This window comes from Ursus maritimus, unplaced genomic scaffold, assembly GCF_017311325.1.
Source record: "Ursus maritimus isolate PB19 unplaced genomic scaffold, ASM1731132v1 scaffold_21, whole genome shotgun sequence".
Taxonomy (NCBI): Eukaryota; Metazoa; Chordata; class Mammalia; order Carnivora; family Ursidae; genus Ursus; species Ursus maritimus.
This window is the reverse complement of record NW_024424564.1, coordinates 26,762,376-26,778,478: the sequence shown is the minus strand read 5'-3', so window position 1 is coordinate 26,778,478 and position 16,103 is coordinate 26,762,376. Positions and strand designations below refer to the sequence as shown.

The 16,103-nt window shown below is 37.5% G+C and overlaps 1 pseudogene; it reads right to left on the bottom strand.

The window, feature by feature from the left end:
* Nucleotides 1-10,819: 10,819 nt before the first annotated feature.
* Nucleotides 10,820-12,906, bottom strand: LOC103660068 (annotated as a pseudogene).
* Nucleotides 12,907-16,103: the final 3,197 nt, after the last annotated feature.

Genomic DNA, 16,103 nt, shown 5'->3' with positions numbered 1-16,103 from the left:
AACTGAATCCTGTTTCCCCTCGACCTCCCCTTGCCATGGAATTCTTAAGTAGCTAACGCTTTTTAAAATATGGCCCCACTAAAAATAAACAAATAAATAAATAAAATATGGCCCCACTGTATGTATTAAATCACTGCAGTCTATGAAAAAATACCACTGTGTTTCAAATGATTTAGACATCAATTTTCAAAGGAGGAAGGAAGAGAGAGAGAAAACAGAGGAGAGAGGGAGAGAAAAAGGGAGGGCAATAGCTCCAGTACTAGAAAAGAAAAGGAAATATAGACAAGAAGGGACAGAGTGTCTTACAAAATACAACTGGGACTTTGGTATCCGACATACCATTTGGAAATTTCAGGGTGTTGTGTGTGTGTGTGTGTGTGTGTGTGTGCATGTGGTTATTTTTGTTATGGTTATGATATACTAGGCTATACCAAACTGAGTAGAGTGTTGCACATAACAGGGAAACCACATTTTTATGTCCTTAACAATTGTAATTTTAAACAAATATAAGAAATTCTCATGAATTTCTGTACAGTAAAATACCAAAAGTACAGCAATCCTTCTTCCTTTTTTTCTTCTCTAGGTTAGAAGCAGAGGAAAGATCAGCAGAAGAGAGAATCTCTGTCCTGATGTTTGCCAACTGCTTGCTCCAGCTTTCTCACCTTAGGGTGTGACTCCAAGACCATTTCACCAAGTTAACCCTCAATCACTGTTGGCCAGCAGATGGGGAATCTGGTCCAAAGAACCAGAACAAGAGCAAAGCAAGCTTGCAGGAGACTTAATTACCCAGCTATTACACAAAGACAGGAGGTGAGAAAGATCATACCCACACCAAAAGAAACTTGGAATTTCAATAACCTTCAACGTTAAGGAACTAAACTGCTTTAGGTTTATAGCACTCCCTTCATTACTCATGCCTCCCCCACCAACCTCATCTCCTGCCCCAGCCACTTTACAGACACTTCACATCTGAATATTTACAAATCAGGATGAATAAGAGAAATTTTAATGACTGCTCTATTATCGCACTGCTCTATTCCCCCCATGACTGACACCCCGTGACCATTAGCAGCAGGAATTCCTGTCCTAGATAAGCATCTGAATGTTTGATAAGCTCAGATTTTAAAAGTTTTAAACAATAAACACAATTTCACTAAAGGCATCTTACTTGGTAGGACCAGGCACAAATACAAACATAATAACAAAGAGCTTGATTTACAGGTAAGTTTCTCCTTCATGGTGCCATGTCATGCTTACAATCATAAGTATCATAGAATCCTAGAACTGGGAGGGAATGCCGATTATCAGAAGAGAAAATATCAGAAAAGATAAACCATTTGTGCAAAGCCACCTAAATGGTAAGGATTAGGACTAAAACTTGGGCCCGCAGCTTCCCAAGTTAGTACTCTCTTTCTTATCTGTACCAATGATCCTCAAATGTTGGTATACCTGAGAACCGCCAACAGTGTTCTTTAAAAATGCAAGCTCCCAGGTTTGACCCTCAGAGCATCCTATTTGGTAGATCAACAGGATTGGGAATCTGTATTTCTACTGAGTATCCCCTTGTGATGTACGTGCAAGAGGACTACACTCTGGGAAAGTATATCGTACCATTTGGCTGCTGAAAAGAACACTAAAATTTGGCTAACCATATCTATCTATCTATCTATCTATCTATCTATCTATCTATCTATCTATCTTCTACCCTTGGTTAACTTGCTCACGTTTTCCCTTCACCAATAGGCTCACAATTAAGACTAACTTGTCAACAAGTAGATATTTAAACCCTCAATGCATTATATACTCTGTTTAGTATTTTGTGTGGGGTAGTTGTAGAAAGGCATCTTCCACGTAAGAAGATACTACTCTTTTAAAGAACTGTACAAGTAATGCACCTGGGTGTTATATGTAAGTGATGAATCACTGAGTTCTATTCCAGAAACCAATACTGCACTGTATGTTAACTAAAATTTAAATAAAAAAATAGAGTTGTGTAAGTAATACATGAATAGATGTTGATTGAAAATTTTATACAGTGCATGAGAATATAAAGTAAAAAGTACAGTTCTCCTTTTGTCCCTTCTTTAATCTCACTCCTCTATCCAAAGTTATCCACTAATAAGTACTGGGTATATACTCTCCGGATTTTTCTATACATTTACATACATTGATACATAGGTATGTGTGTTCTTTCTGTCCTTTGGCTTTTGGACAAAAACTCTGCTTATAAAATGATCTCAGCAATTTTTTTCATCATATAGGTGACCGAGGCTACTATTACCAGCTCAGAACCAATCAAACGTAAGTCAAGGACACCTCAGGAGAGGTGACTGCTATTTGTAATCAGAACACGTACCCTTGATTTTTTCAGAAATAAAGACTTCCGTACTCACTTCCTCAAACACATTTTGTTCAGTAAGTGGTATTCCTCAGTCATAAAAAGTATCTGTGAGGGTGCTAAAGGAAAAGGAAACAACTTGCAGTTACATTGTATAACTCATGAATACTATTATAGAGTTTTTACGTGAGTACAAGGTACTAAATTAATTCAAGTTATTGTAAGCCCTGCATGACTGCGAATCTGTTTCTGTGGCAAGGGTGGCATGGAGCGGGGCCGAGGGTGCAAGAGGGGATGCTGCTATGCATTCATATAAAACGTGGAGCATTCTGTTTGCTTTCTCACCTTCTAGACCTCACAATCCAGCTGTCACCTCCAGCACCCAACTGAAATGTCTCTTTTTAAGGTCACCCAAAACTCTTAATTGTTCATTCTCTTGACTTTTGCAGCAGTTTTTGGTTGATGATTCTTCCTTCTGCAAAGATTCCCCCTCCCTTCTCTCTCCTCTGGTTCTGGTGAAACTTGAGTATTTACTCTCCATCTCTACCCGTTCCTCCTAAATACTCATGTACCTCAGAATTCCATCCTAGGAGTGCTTTTAGTCTTGCTTTGTATCTTCTATCTGATGGCACTCACAAAATCCTATAGCCTCAGCAATGACACCCAAATCTTCCTCTACAGCCCCATTTTTCACTGAGCCCAGGGGTCATCTTCCTAATAATAGCATCTGGCAACTCACACATGACATGTCTAATAGCAAATGGGTGTCTCCTTTCCCAACTTCCGACCAAGCCTGTTCCCTCTACCCCATGTATTAGTCATATGAGTTAAAGATAAAGCAATATATTAGTTCCCCGAATTAGAAACTTTGCCATTCCTCATCCTTCTCTTCAAATCCTACGGATTCCACCTCCAAAATATTTATTTACTCTATTACCTCTTTTCTGCTCCCATTGCTATCACCGTAGTCCTCATCATTTTCACTTGGACCAAAGTTATGGCTTCCTACCAGGCATCTCTATATGAAATCTCCTTCCTCCTCCATTCCCAAACATTTTGCACCAAAAATATTCATGTTTCTGAAACATATAACATACATGTCACTCCTCATTTAATAACCTTAAGTAGTTTCCAATAACCTACAGGATACAAATTTAAAATTCTTAAGGTACTTTCTAATCCTGCCCCAACCTACATTTCCAATGTCTGGTCACAAATAACTCGGCAATTCTCCCCAAATGATTTATTCTTCCTCATTTATATTTCTGAACATTCAGTTCCCTCAGCTCAAAGTGACCACTGCGAACAATTCCTTTAGTATATAAAATAAGTGACTTTTCCTCAGTAAATCCATGCCTGCCGAGGTCTCTTCACAACCTCCTTAAGGCACTCATAGCTTCTTTGCTCCTGCTTTACATCTACCTCTATCAGGATGCTTACTCTAGCATTCATTCATATATTCCTTCAGCCAGAATGTAAGTAAGCATCACATGGTATATCATAATAACATGCATCATTTCTGAACCTTACTTATCCCAGCAAACCTACTAACCTAGAACTCTGCACCAACTTCCAGCATATAGAACAATGCCTTTATGTAAAAAGGTCTCAACAAATATTTGTTGTTAAGTGAATAGATGAATGAATGAGGCATATATTTACAATAAATAATAGTCCTGCATGGAAATTATGTTCATCTTCTTTCTTATGAAACTGGCCACTAGAAGGCCACAGCTTTGACCCTATTACCAGTTCTGAACCCTATCCTCCAGACTTTATTCATTCATTCTTGTACTTATTCACACATTCAGTAACTATCTAGTACCTACTGTGTACAGGCATGGCTCTAGGTGCCAGGGATACAACAGTAAACAACACAGATATAACCCCTGACCTTCTATAATTTACATTCTAGTGGGAAAAAAAAATTATAGACAAATACAGAAGTAGAATATAAGGCATTACACTCAGTGATGAATATTAGGGAGGGAAATAGAACTGAAAAGGGGATAGGGAGTATGTGGAGCATGGTTAAAGGTTTGAGGGAAGGCAATTCTTAACAGAAAAGCCAAGAAATGGCTTAGGGTAACATAATACTAGTTTATACTCCAGGGACGGCTTCTTACAAAATTCAAGGGAAATGGGATACCAAACCTACCTCCCTAGCTCTTCTCTAGAAAAAGAAAAGGGGCAGGGGAATAAACAGTATATAATGCTGTGGTAAACAAAGAAGCTTACAACTCACAAAGAGGCCTATAGCATGCGACCACAGTCTGTGGATTCATAAGGAGCAGGACAGAAATGTTGTTGAGCTGGGCTTACAGCTGTAAGTTCATACTTCTCTTGGGAGAGCCTCTTGGGACTTTACAAGAAAGAGAAAGCTTGAAGCCCTAGTGCCTTGGGAAGGACTTTGGAGAGAGGCTCAGGGACATTATCAGAGACAGGCGTGGACTTGAACTCTTCAGCCAGGTGGAGACAGGCTTGGTAGCATGGAAAAGCAGTAGTGCAGTTAGGATATGAGCTATGGAATGAAAAATGAAATGGGCAGTAGGCTTGTGCAGGGTGCCTTTTAAATTAATATTTTAAATTTTTGTTTATTTATCTCTTTTTTTCCTTCACAGGAGATGGAGAACCCAACCACAAACTATTTCTAATTCCACAACTTCTAATGATTTTACATAATTAATTGTATATATACCATTTTTTAATTTTGTCAACAATTTTTATGATATAAGGTGGATGTGTATCTTTAGAAAACACTACTTCCACAACTATTTGCATAATAATATTTAGTTCCACTAACAAAAAACATTTGAAAGGAAAGGGAGCACTCTAATGAAGAAATTTTTAGTTTCAATCTTTTTTTTTTTTTATGTAAAGTTCAAGGATTCGTTAGTTGCATATAACACCCAGCGCACCATGAAATACGTGCCCTCCTTACTACCCATCACCAGCCTATCCCATTCCCCCAACCCCTCCCCTCTGAAGCCCTCAGTTTGTTTCTCAGAGTCCATAGAGTTTCAATCTTTAACAAAATTTGGATCCTTTAAATACCCTATTTAATTGTTTTATTGACATTTTGGAAGGCTTCTCTGGGCTTCCCTAAACTTCTAACTAATTGGCAGAAATTATCAGTGGGAATAATATTACTAAAACTCTACCCAAAGGCCAAACTCATAAAAAATATTGGTATGTTAAGGACAGTTATTTTTTTTAAAATTTACTAATTGATGAAAACTATAGTCATCAGGTCATTTTAGAATTCTTTTCATTATTATTTAGGTCATAAATTTCTTCTGGAAATTAAATAATTTCACAGATTTAAACACTGAAACCTCCCATCGTAGAATGTGAGCTAGAGACTATTTTTATAATACCATGTTTGTGAATGGTGTCACTTGGAATGATAGCTTGCTTTAAACAAGGCAGAACATTTAGAGAGAAAGAGGCAGGCTGAAAGACTTCTGTACAAATTATGTGATTTATCTCATTTTAAAAAACTGGCTAGAAGCAGGCAACTCACTACCAGATGGAGAAATGCTTTCCTTCAGTGACTACTTTTCCTTATTCCATACTTATCAAGATGTAGGTTTGAGAATGAAGCCTCTAATCAAAAGGAGGAGCCAAAGCCCTACTAATGACCAAGAAACCCATTATGACTTAAAAAAAAAAGAGAAGAAGAAGACCATGACTGCCATATGATGCTTCTTAGGCCCCTGCTCACAACTCAGGCAGATACTCCAATTTGCCTCTACCTGCCTCTGACCTACCCGCATAGAGATCAAACAAAAGACTACAGGGAGGCCACGGCTCATATAATTTTCAGTAATATAACCAGCTTTTTCTTGCTGATGATATTAGTATATATCACCCAGATCCCTTGCCCAGATTCACACAACTTCTTGCCTAGTCTCTTTGCCTAATTCCCCGATCTCTGGTCCCTTATCCCTGCCTGGGTTATAAATCTCTGTGGCAGTACTGGTAGTGGGCTGGTGCTGGCCCGTGATGGGCCACAAGAATGGACTGTTTCAATTTCCAAAATTTTGTGAGCCTGTTGATCCTACTTCGGTAGTTTAAAATTGATTGGGGTAGGAATATTTACGCCAGGGAAATTTTGCACATGCTACAAATTCTCCTCTTTTCTCCCAACCCCACACGCCCCTCACCACCACTCATGACTGCTTTTAATCCACTGCCTAGTTTAAATTTGCGCGTTGATCCCTATTTTACCTAATTTCCACAGATGTATCATCATGCCTACCTGATCCTTTCTCTCTGCCAGGTTCATAGTCCTGTCTCTTTTAACTTACCCTGTCTTAGCATGGGAGTTAAAATTAGCCAAAAGCTGCCCCAGTAGGGGAGATAAATATCCCTCTCATCCACAGTATGACCTGGTATGACAGTATGATCAGAGTATAAGTAAGCCAGAGTCTACAGGCGGACTATATAGTCACTAGCTAGTCAACCTATCCTATTTCTAATAACTAACTCCTCCTTCTTGGCATCCCTAATAAAGCCAATATGTTATCTGCTTAAGAAAGTATCTTTTGGCAACATAGGTGACCATTTCAAAAATGAAAAACTACTTAAAGCAGAAAACATTTTTTCTTTCCTACAACTTCTCCTATACTCTGTTGCCATATTATTTGCCTAAAATATAGATCTTATCATAAATGAAAATGCCCAACAACTTTGATGGTTCCCTGTAGCTTACCAACTCAAGTCTAACCAAATAAACAGTGTTTTAGATATGACCTAATCTCAATTTACCTCCCCAACTATACTCCAAGTACTGGCTCTCACACAGAAATATTCAAGCCATGGTACTGGCACAAAAACAGACACATAGACCAATGGAACAGAATAGAGAACCCAGAAACGGACCCTCGGCTCTTTGGGCAACTAGTCTTTGAAAAAGCAGAAAAAAACATCCAGTGGAAAAAAGACAGTCTCTTGAATAAATGGCGCTGGGAAAATTGGACAGCTACATGGCAAAGAATGAAACTTGACCACTCTCTCACACCATACACAAAGATAAACTCTAAACGGATGAAAGACCTCGATGTGAGAAAGGAATCCATCAAAATCCTAGAGGAGAACATAGGCAGCAACCTCTATGACATCGGCCACAGAGACCTTTTTCATGACACATCTCCAAAGGCAAGAGAAACAAAAGATAAAATGAACTTGTGGGATTTCATCAAGATAAAAAGCTTCTGTACAGCCAAGGAAACAGTCAAAAAAACTAAGAGGCAGCCCACGGAATGGGAGAATATATTTGCAAATGACACTACAGATAAAAGACTGGTATCCAAGATCTACAAAGAACTTCTCAAACTCAATACACGAGAAACAAATAAACAAATCAAAAAATGGGCAGAAGATATGAACAGACACTTTTCCAATGAAGACATACAAATGGCTAACAGACACATGAAAAAATGTTCAAAATCATTAACCATCAGGGAAATTCAAATCAAAACCACCTTGAGATACCACCTTACACCAGTTAGAATGGCAAAACTTGACAAGGCAAGAAACAACAATTGTTGGAGAGGATGTGGAGAAAGGGGATCCCTCCTACATTGTTGGTGGGAATGCAAGTTGGTACAGCCACTCTGGAAAACAGTGTGGAGGTCCCTTAAAAAGTTAAAAATTGAGCTACCCTATGATCCAGCCATTGCACTACTGGGTATTTACCCCAAAGATACAGACATAGTGAAGGAAGGGTCATATGCACCCCAATGTTCATAGCAGCATTGTCCACAATAGCTAAATCATGGAAGGAGCCAAGATGCCCTTCAACAGATGACTGGATTAAGAAGATGTGGTCCATATCTACAATGGAATATTACTCAGCTATCAAAAAGAACGATTTCTCAACATTTGCTGCAACATGGACGACATTGGAGGAGATAATGCTAAGTGAAATAAGTCAAGCAGAGAAAGACAATTATCATATGGTTTCTCTCATCTATGGAACATAAGAACTAGGAAGATCAGTAGGAGAAAAAAGGGATAAAGAAAGGGGGGTAATCAGAAGGGGGAATGAAGCATGAGAGACTATGGACTCTGAGAAACAAACTGAGGGCTTCAGAGGGGAGGTGGGTGGGGGAATGGGATAGGCTGGTGATGAGTAGTAAGGAGGGCACATATTGCATGGTGCACTGGGTGTTATACGCAACTAATGAATCATCGAACTTTATACCAAAAAAAATTAAAATTAAAAATAAAAATAAAGGAAATATTCAAGCCAACCTGAACCAGTCAAAATTTTTTACAGGCATCCGGCATTTTTAGCCATCTGTGTTTGCACACATAGTTCCCTTCATTTGAAATATTCTTTCTCCAAACCAAATCCTCATGTTCAGATTCTATCCTGCCTTCAAATGCCTTCTCAAACAACCTTTCTTCCATTGGACATCCCTGGTCTTTTCAGACACAAGTGATCTACAGGAATGCAAAACCTACTCATTGAAAGTGATGAGTTGCCCCAGGAATTCACCTGGGGTGGGTTTTTTGTTTTTGTTTTTGTTTTGGTAATTCTTCCTTTTTAAAAATAATTATTTTTGTAATTATTTTTCTGTAATTCTTGAAAAGTATTTAGCACTTTCTGTTATAGTTTCATGAGTCTTCGGCCCTTTATCTGATTTCAAACTTTCTGATTCTTTACCTTATCTCACTACCCACAACCTGTATCACAATGTGGTTCAAACATTTATGCTGAGTAACTGACTGGCATTAAATCAGGTTAGAAGACCACAATTTTCAGCAAGACAGGAAACTGAGTATTTCTATAGCAATAAATTAACAATGGCTACACTTGAGTTTTTAAATTATGTATTATTACTCATTATAAGCATAGATGTATATTAATTGCTCAAATATCTAGTTTCAAATTAACATAAAGTCACTATTTAAAATACTCAAAAACTACATAATTATTAAAACTAGCAACTGAAATATTCATCATGCCATTCAGTAGAGGCGTAAAAATTCTGCCAAGAATTTAATAAAATGTCCTACAGATACTATACATAAATTTTAAGTCTTAAAATTTTCTTTACATAGATAGCTCTCACACACCTTTTGTTTATTTTAAAGATTTTTAATATTATTTTTAAAGTTAATTTGAGGTATATTTAGCACACAAAAAAGGACACATTTAATGTATACAATTTGATAGGTATTAATATATGTGTATACTCATGGATCCATCAGACTAGTCAAGATAATGAACATACTCATCACATCAAAAGTTTCCCATATACTTTTGTATCCCTCTCACCCACTCTCCTCGTGTCCCCAGGCAAAATCTGATCTGGTTTTTGTCATGATAGATTATTTTGCACTTGCTAGAATTTTGATTAATGGAATCATATAGTGGGTACTCTTATTTTTTTTTTTTTGTCTGACTTCTTTCACTCCGTATACTTATTTTAATAATAGAGATCCACCCATGTCTTTGTGTGTATCACCAGTTGGTTTTTATTGATTATTGAGTAGTAGTTCATTGTATGTATATAAAATGGTTTATCCATTTACTTATTGGAAATTTGGGTTGTTTCATTATTTGGCTACTACAAATAAAGAAGGTGTGAACATCTATATCTAAGCCATTGTATGGACATATGCCTCATATCTCTGAGGAGTGGAATGACTAAATCATATGAGAAGTGTATCCTTTTAAAAAAATTTTTGATGGAACTGCATATGGCTGATAAAGATCTTTTAATTAATACTACATTTTATATCTCAATGAGAAAGAATAATTAGGACTATATAGCAATAGACAAAATAATGCAAAACTCATTTGAAATCCAAAAGTACAAAATCTGGAGATTATTCATCCCTTTGAATTATTATTATTTTGCTCCCATTATTGATGATGATTGAGAATTAAATGTAATTCTACTGAGTTTGAAATCTTCCTACATTAAGGAATTGAACAACTAGAAATTACTCCAAAAACTTTCTTAATCATAGAGTCATTTCAGGATCTTGCTAAAAAAAAATTTTAACAAGGTAATTTCATGGTCATATATTGACTTGGTATGACCTCCCATTTTTTAATAAATGAAGAAACTGATGTAGAAAAGTAAAATTTTTATAATTAATAAGAGCCAACATATTAATGAACTTTTCAGTATGCTAGGCTGGCTTATGTCATACTTTATAACAGTAAACAGAATGATTCAAGATTCATAAAATATTACCTCCCCAATAAAAACAGATGGCTATTCTCTAGAGAATAGCAAACAAATGTATTACATGAGAACATCAATATTTATTATATAGATCATTAAAAAGAAATTAAGTAAAATTCTGAACTACAGACAGCATTAAAAATTCAAACATATTTAAAGAACTTACCTAAAAATAGTCAAATAAGCAAATAAAAATAACTGTTATATTGCCTTTTAGGGTCTGTTCTCAAAAGTCCCATAGTATCCCTTCTGCTGCTTCTATTTATTGAGGCAGTCATAAAGGCCCACCAAGCTTTAAAGACACAGGTGGGGGACAGGCAGAGACACACACGTCACGTCTTGACTGGGAACTTTCAAGAGCCTGTGGAATTGGAAACGTTGTTGCAGCCACTTTTGGAAAATTCAATCCACAATAGCAAGGCTCTTGCTGAATGTACTTGAGATAATTTTTAACTCAGTACAACTGTAGATAATTTATTTTAGTCTATATAAATACATTAAAAAACCAAGCTTAATGTAACATGAAATTGTAAATTAATCTAAAAGAGAAGCTTAGTCAAATGCATTTTTAAAAAAAGTGCTTCTAGCATGGTGAAAATGTGTGATCTTGGTTATTCATTTGGTTACATCTAATTGATTAATAAATGGATGTGTACTTTTGGTTGTAAATGTGTAAGCGAAAAAGGTAGCAGCTATAACCACGGCTGTCTCTCTGCCTGCCTGTGTGTGTGTATTTATATATGCACACACAGATATAACATATATTATTAAAGCTAATTCAGGAATATCTTTTTTTTTTTTAAATAAACTGTTTCTTTTTCATCAACCTCATTTCCATTTTCTGTTGAAGAGTGTGTGGAAGAGGGGCGCCTGGATGGTGCAGTCTGTTAAGGGACCGACTCTGTTTCAGCTTAGGTCATGATCTCAGGGTGGTGATATTAAGCCTCACGACCAGTTTCCACGCTCAGCAAGGAGCCTGCTTGAGATTCCTCCTCTCCCTCTGCCCCTCCCCCCTCCAATAAATAAATATGTCTTTAAAAATAAAAACAATTTTAAATTAGCATTAGAAAATAAAGAGTGTGGGGAAGAATAGCTTAAGACCACTCAGTGGTTGTTCCTACCCGTTCAGCAGCTGGAGCAGTGGTGCTGCCGTCCAGTGTTCGGGGGCAGGCGGGCCACTCCACTCCAGCAGACACAGAGGACCCCCGCATGCCTTCACACCCGTCTGGGCCCTCAGGTTGAGCAGGAGTAAATTCGGAGCCCGAGCAGTCCATTCACCCTGAAATTCTTCCTTAGTCACAGGCATTTCAGCAGCGGCCTGCTCCTCCTTTCTGATCCCTTCAGGATCTTTGTAGAAGCAGAGACCGGGCGGGACCTCCCACGGGGGTTCATGGACGCGGCGCCGCGCATGCGCAGAACTTCCGGGCCAGCATCCACCCCAACAGCCCCTCTGAGGGAGATGACAATGTCCATATCGCGCGCAGGACAGTCTGTGTTCCCCAGCGCCAGGGCGGGCGGGTTAACCTAGGAGGCCTCCCTGAGCAGCCAGCGCTCAGCCCTGGGATCAGGAACCACCGGAAGTCCCGGCTTAGGGAAGGTTCCAGGAGCTAAGCCACCTGTGGCAGGAGTGGCCTCAGTGGCAGCAGCAAACTTCAGCTCGCGGGTCAGTATTCACGGGGGATACAGCACTGATATCAGCTGGGTTTTCAATGGTAAGAAGGGCATGAGCTGCCAGCAGAAGCTTCTCCCAGGTTCTCCTCAGATTTGTGAGGTAATGCCATCCTTTTTTTTTTTCTCTTTCATATTGTACTATGCTGTTTAGAAGTCAAGGCTGGTGCTGCCTCAGTGGGTTCCTGCGGCCAGGAAATTGAGCACATCCTCCTCCTTCATTTGCAGGACATCTAGGGCTCCAGACATTGTGGAAATTTCCCTTTAATTTATAAGGGAAATCCAGACAACATAATAGGGACCCCACTCTGCATAGCACAGAAAAGAAGGAATATCATTTTTGATAAATGATAAAGGTAATGATAAATAAAAATACAGAAAGCATTATATTAGTAAATTAGATTGTACTCAGTGTATCTACAGTGAACGCTTTGTAGAGGAGACATGAATTTCTAGATCTGTAAGAACTCAGCTCTTTGAAGCTAAAGGTCACTGTTACGGGGTGAATTGTGTCTCCCCTCAAAATTCATATGTGAAGCCCTGATCCCCAGTAGCTTGAATGTGATTTTATTTGAAGAGAGAACTTTAAAGAGATAATTAAGCCAAAATGAGGCCAATAGAATGGACCTTAACCCAATATGAGTTCTGTCTTTATAATAAGAGATTTGGACATGCAAAGAGATACCGGGGCATGTATGCGCAGAGGGACGACCATGGGAAGACACAGCAAGAGGGCAGCCATCTGCAGGCCAAGGGGAGGCCCCAGAAGAAGCCAACTCTTCCAGCCTCCAGAACTGTGAGCAAATAAATTTCTGTTGTTTAAGCCACCTAATCAGTGGTAGTTTGTTACAGCAGCCTAATAAATGAATATAGTCACTCAATCCACTATTTGGAATTAGATATCTCTATTTTTCTAAATATACTATCAAGAGTTTTCTACCTGAAAACCAAATAAATGGGGGCAGGGGGTGGGGAGAGTCTATTCTTTTTAAAACTTCATGTTTCTCTGAGTTTCCCTCCTACTCTTTTGCCCCTCACGCACTCATGTCTGAAGCTTTCTAGCCTTGTGTGTTTGGGATTCTTTTATAAAAGACAGTTCTGAGTATATTCAAAGCATGCTATTACCACAATTCCCTAGGAAAACTACAACTATGGTTTAAGAGAAGTTTTATTATGAAGTTAACCTAAAATTTAAATATCATTTTGGTTATAATTTATCATAAAAAGTGAACAATGCGCAGTGGTAGGACCAGAGCATTTAAGACTCTAGTTAATAGCCATGAAAGGCATTTGCACTCCTCTGTGATCACAAATGCATTGCCCTTTCTGTACAACGATGATGCTACTATCACACAGTCATTATTTAAGCATAAGCTGGCAGGAGAAACAATAGTAACTAACAGCAAGCACCTTTGCTTCAATTAAAGAAGGAAAAATATATTCATAGTTTTTTTTATAAAAAGTTGCAAATGTTTGTGTCCACTTGCATAAGTAAATTGATTTGTGTCTACATATTTGTGTTAATATATGAATTAGGTGAATAAATTAAGCCATTTATGAGCTGTGTATCCCTGGATATATTCCTTAATCTAAGCCACAGTTCCCTTACCTATAAAATGGGGTTAATATATCTCCAAACGATGTTGTGGGGGGTATTAAATAAGAAAACATATGCAAAACTCTTGGTGGAGTGGCTGATTCATGCAAGAGATCAATAAAAGTTACTAACTATATGCTTTTATTATCATAAAGCTCAGACATTGAATTCCTCAAAGACCTTAGTTATCTTAGGGCCAGCATTAAGCGCTAGAGAGAAGACTCTTAATGAGTATTATAGGTTGAATTAAATTACTGTAGTTTGGACTGAGCTAAAATACTTGGTATATTACATTTACTATTGCTTTTTATTTCTAATACTTTCTAGAAGTATTCTAGTAATGCAAAGAAAAAAATTATCAAGTAGTAAAGTATATAGCTGGGCAAAATAAACTACATTAAGGAATCTAATTCAGTTTAGGTTTGATTCTTATAAACCCAGTGCTTTTAAACAATATGTACTCAGTAACCATGTACTATAAGCAGACATGTTTCAAAGAAAATTAAATAACTTTGTTGATATTCCAATTTTCTTTGTTGATCAAAATATTTTTCCTTAGCTATCTAAAGTTGATGAATTTGATTTGTGAACTCAAAAGATTCAATCTTTGTTTCTGAAAAATGGCAAAACATTTTGCTAATTTTCAACTTTCAAGGGTCTGAAATCAGGTCAAGGCTCAAAATTGATAGTGGCACGAGTCCACTCAATTTAGCAAAAGTGTGTTCTCTCTGTTCCTCTCTAAATGTTACAGAGAATTCATTATCTCTTTTTTTACATTTAAAAAACTGAAACAATAAGCCAAGGATATCAACACATCATGAATTCATAATAGGAAAGCCTATTTTAATTATTTTTTTCTTGCTCTTACAGTTTACCGTAACAGAGGATTTCTAGAAAGGTGTATCAGACCCACAGAACAGTAAAGATGCAGTGTAGTGAGCAGATCACTAGGATGGAATTTAGGAATCCAGAATCCAAGCCTGACTCCCTACTTAAAGTCATATCATCTCTGGTAAAGATCACTAAATTTGTCCAGATCTCAGCCTTCTTTTCTGGAAAATAGAGAGTATGATTTATGTGTGCCCTTCTCTATGAGGATAAGATTATGCTTTGGAAAAAATGGAGAACACAATTTAAATATGAGAAATTTTTGTCTCATAAGTTGTCTACTATGGCATATATTTTTTTCTATGAAAGGAAGTATTGAGTAAGCCAGTGCACCTATAGATCTTGTGTGAATTTAATAATGTAGTTCTAATATTTACTGCATGCATATTTTGTACCATCTATCACCTGGCTATCATCAACTAGGGATCTGAAATACATTACAGTCTAATTTAAAGTGCCACTACTAGGTAGTCATTATTATTCTGGTTTGATGGAACAAAAGCTACCAAGAGCATCATTCCTATATGTTTGGTCCACATGTGCAGGGGAAAAGTTCTCAACTGGAGCCAGAAAGCATTATTATTCCCATTTTAAAGATGGAGCATCTGACGCTCAGGAGGGTGAGTTGACCAAAGTCAAAAACAGAAGATCAAGTGACAGATATATAGACTCCAACATTGCTGGGAGGCAGAAACTGGAAGCTCCATTTAACCTCTGGGGAAACTGAGGCTCAGAGGGATTAAGGAATCTGCTGTAAATTTCCCAGGTGGAAAATGGTGAAGTCAGGCTTTAAACCCAGGTCTGTTTACTGGAAAGTTAATGTTCTTTCCACTAAAAAAATGAAACACATTAGATAAGTAAAATGTGCCTCCTCCTTTCATCTAATAAACAACTGTAAGTAAATCATTTTGTGTTTTACAGCTCCCTTGTTCACTTCCTCCTCCTTCCTTGGCTACAAAGCCTCTCCCTGCTCTTCCACCTGATTTAGCTGGTCTCCAAAAGTGAAACCTGTTCTATTTTCTTCCCAGAGAGGAAAGCTTATATAGCATTACACTTTCTGGGTTTTGGTTTTTTTTTTTGTTTTTTGTTTTTTTTGTTGTTGTTGTTGTTTTGCTAGCCTTGCTTATATTGCTAAGAGTTCTTAGGATTATCTTCCTTAATGATGCCAGATCTTTGATATATTAGATTTAGGAGAACAGCTTCAGCATAAGGATGAATTGACAAAAACTCTTTATTGAACGTCAGATAGGAAAACTTTGTACCACTGCAAACCAAGATTTTAGTCAACCCTCTTTGTTTGCAATGTCCTACAGTGTCAATATTCTTTAGTGAACCTTCTCCCTAGGAAGCCTTCCTTCTTCAAATACCTTCTTTAGATTTACTGTCAGGTGCTTTAATACCTTGA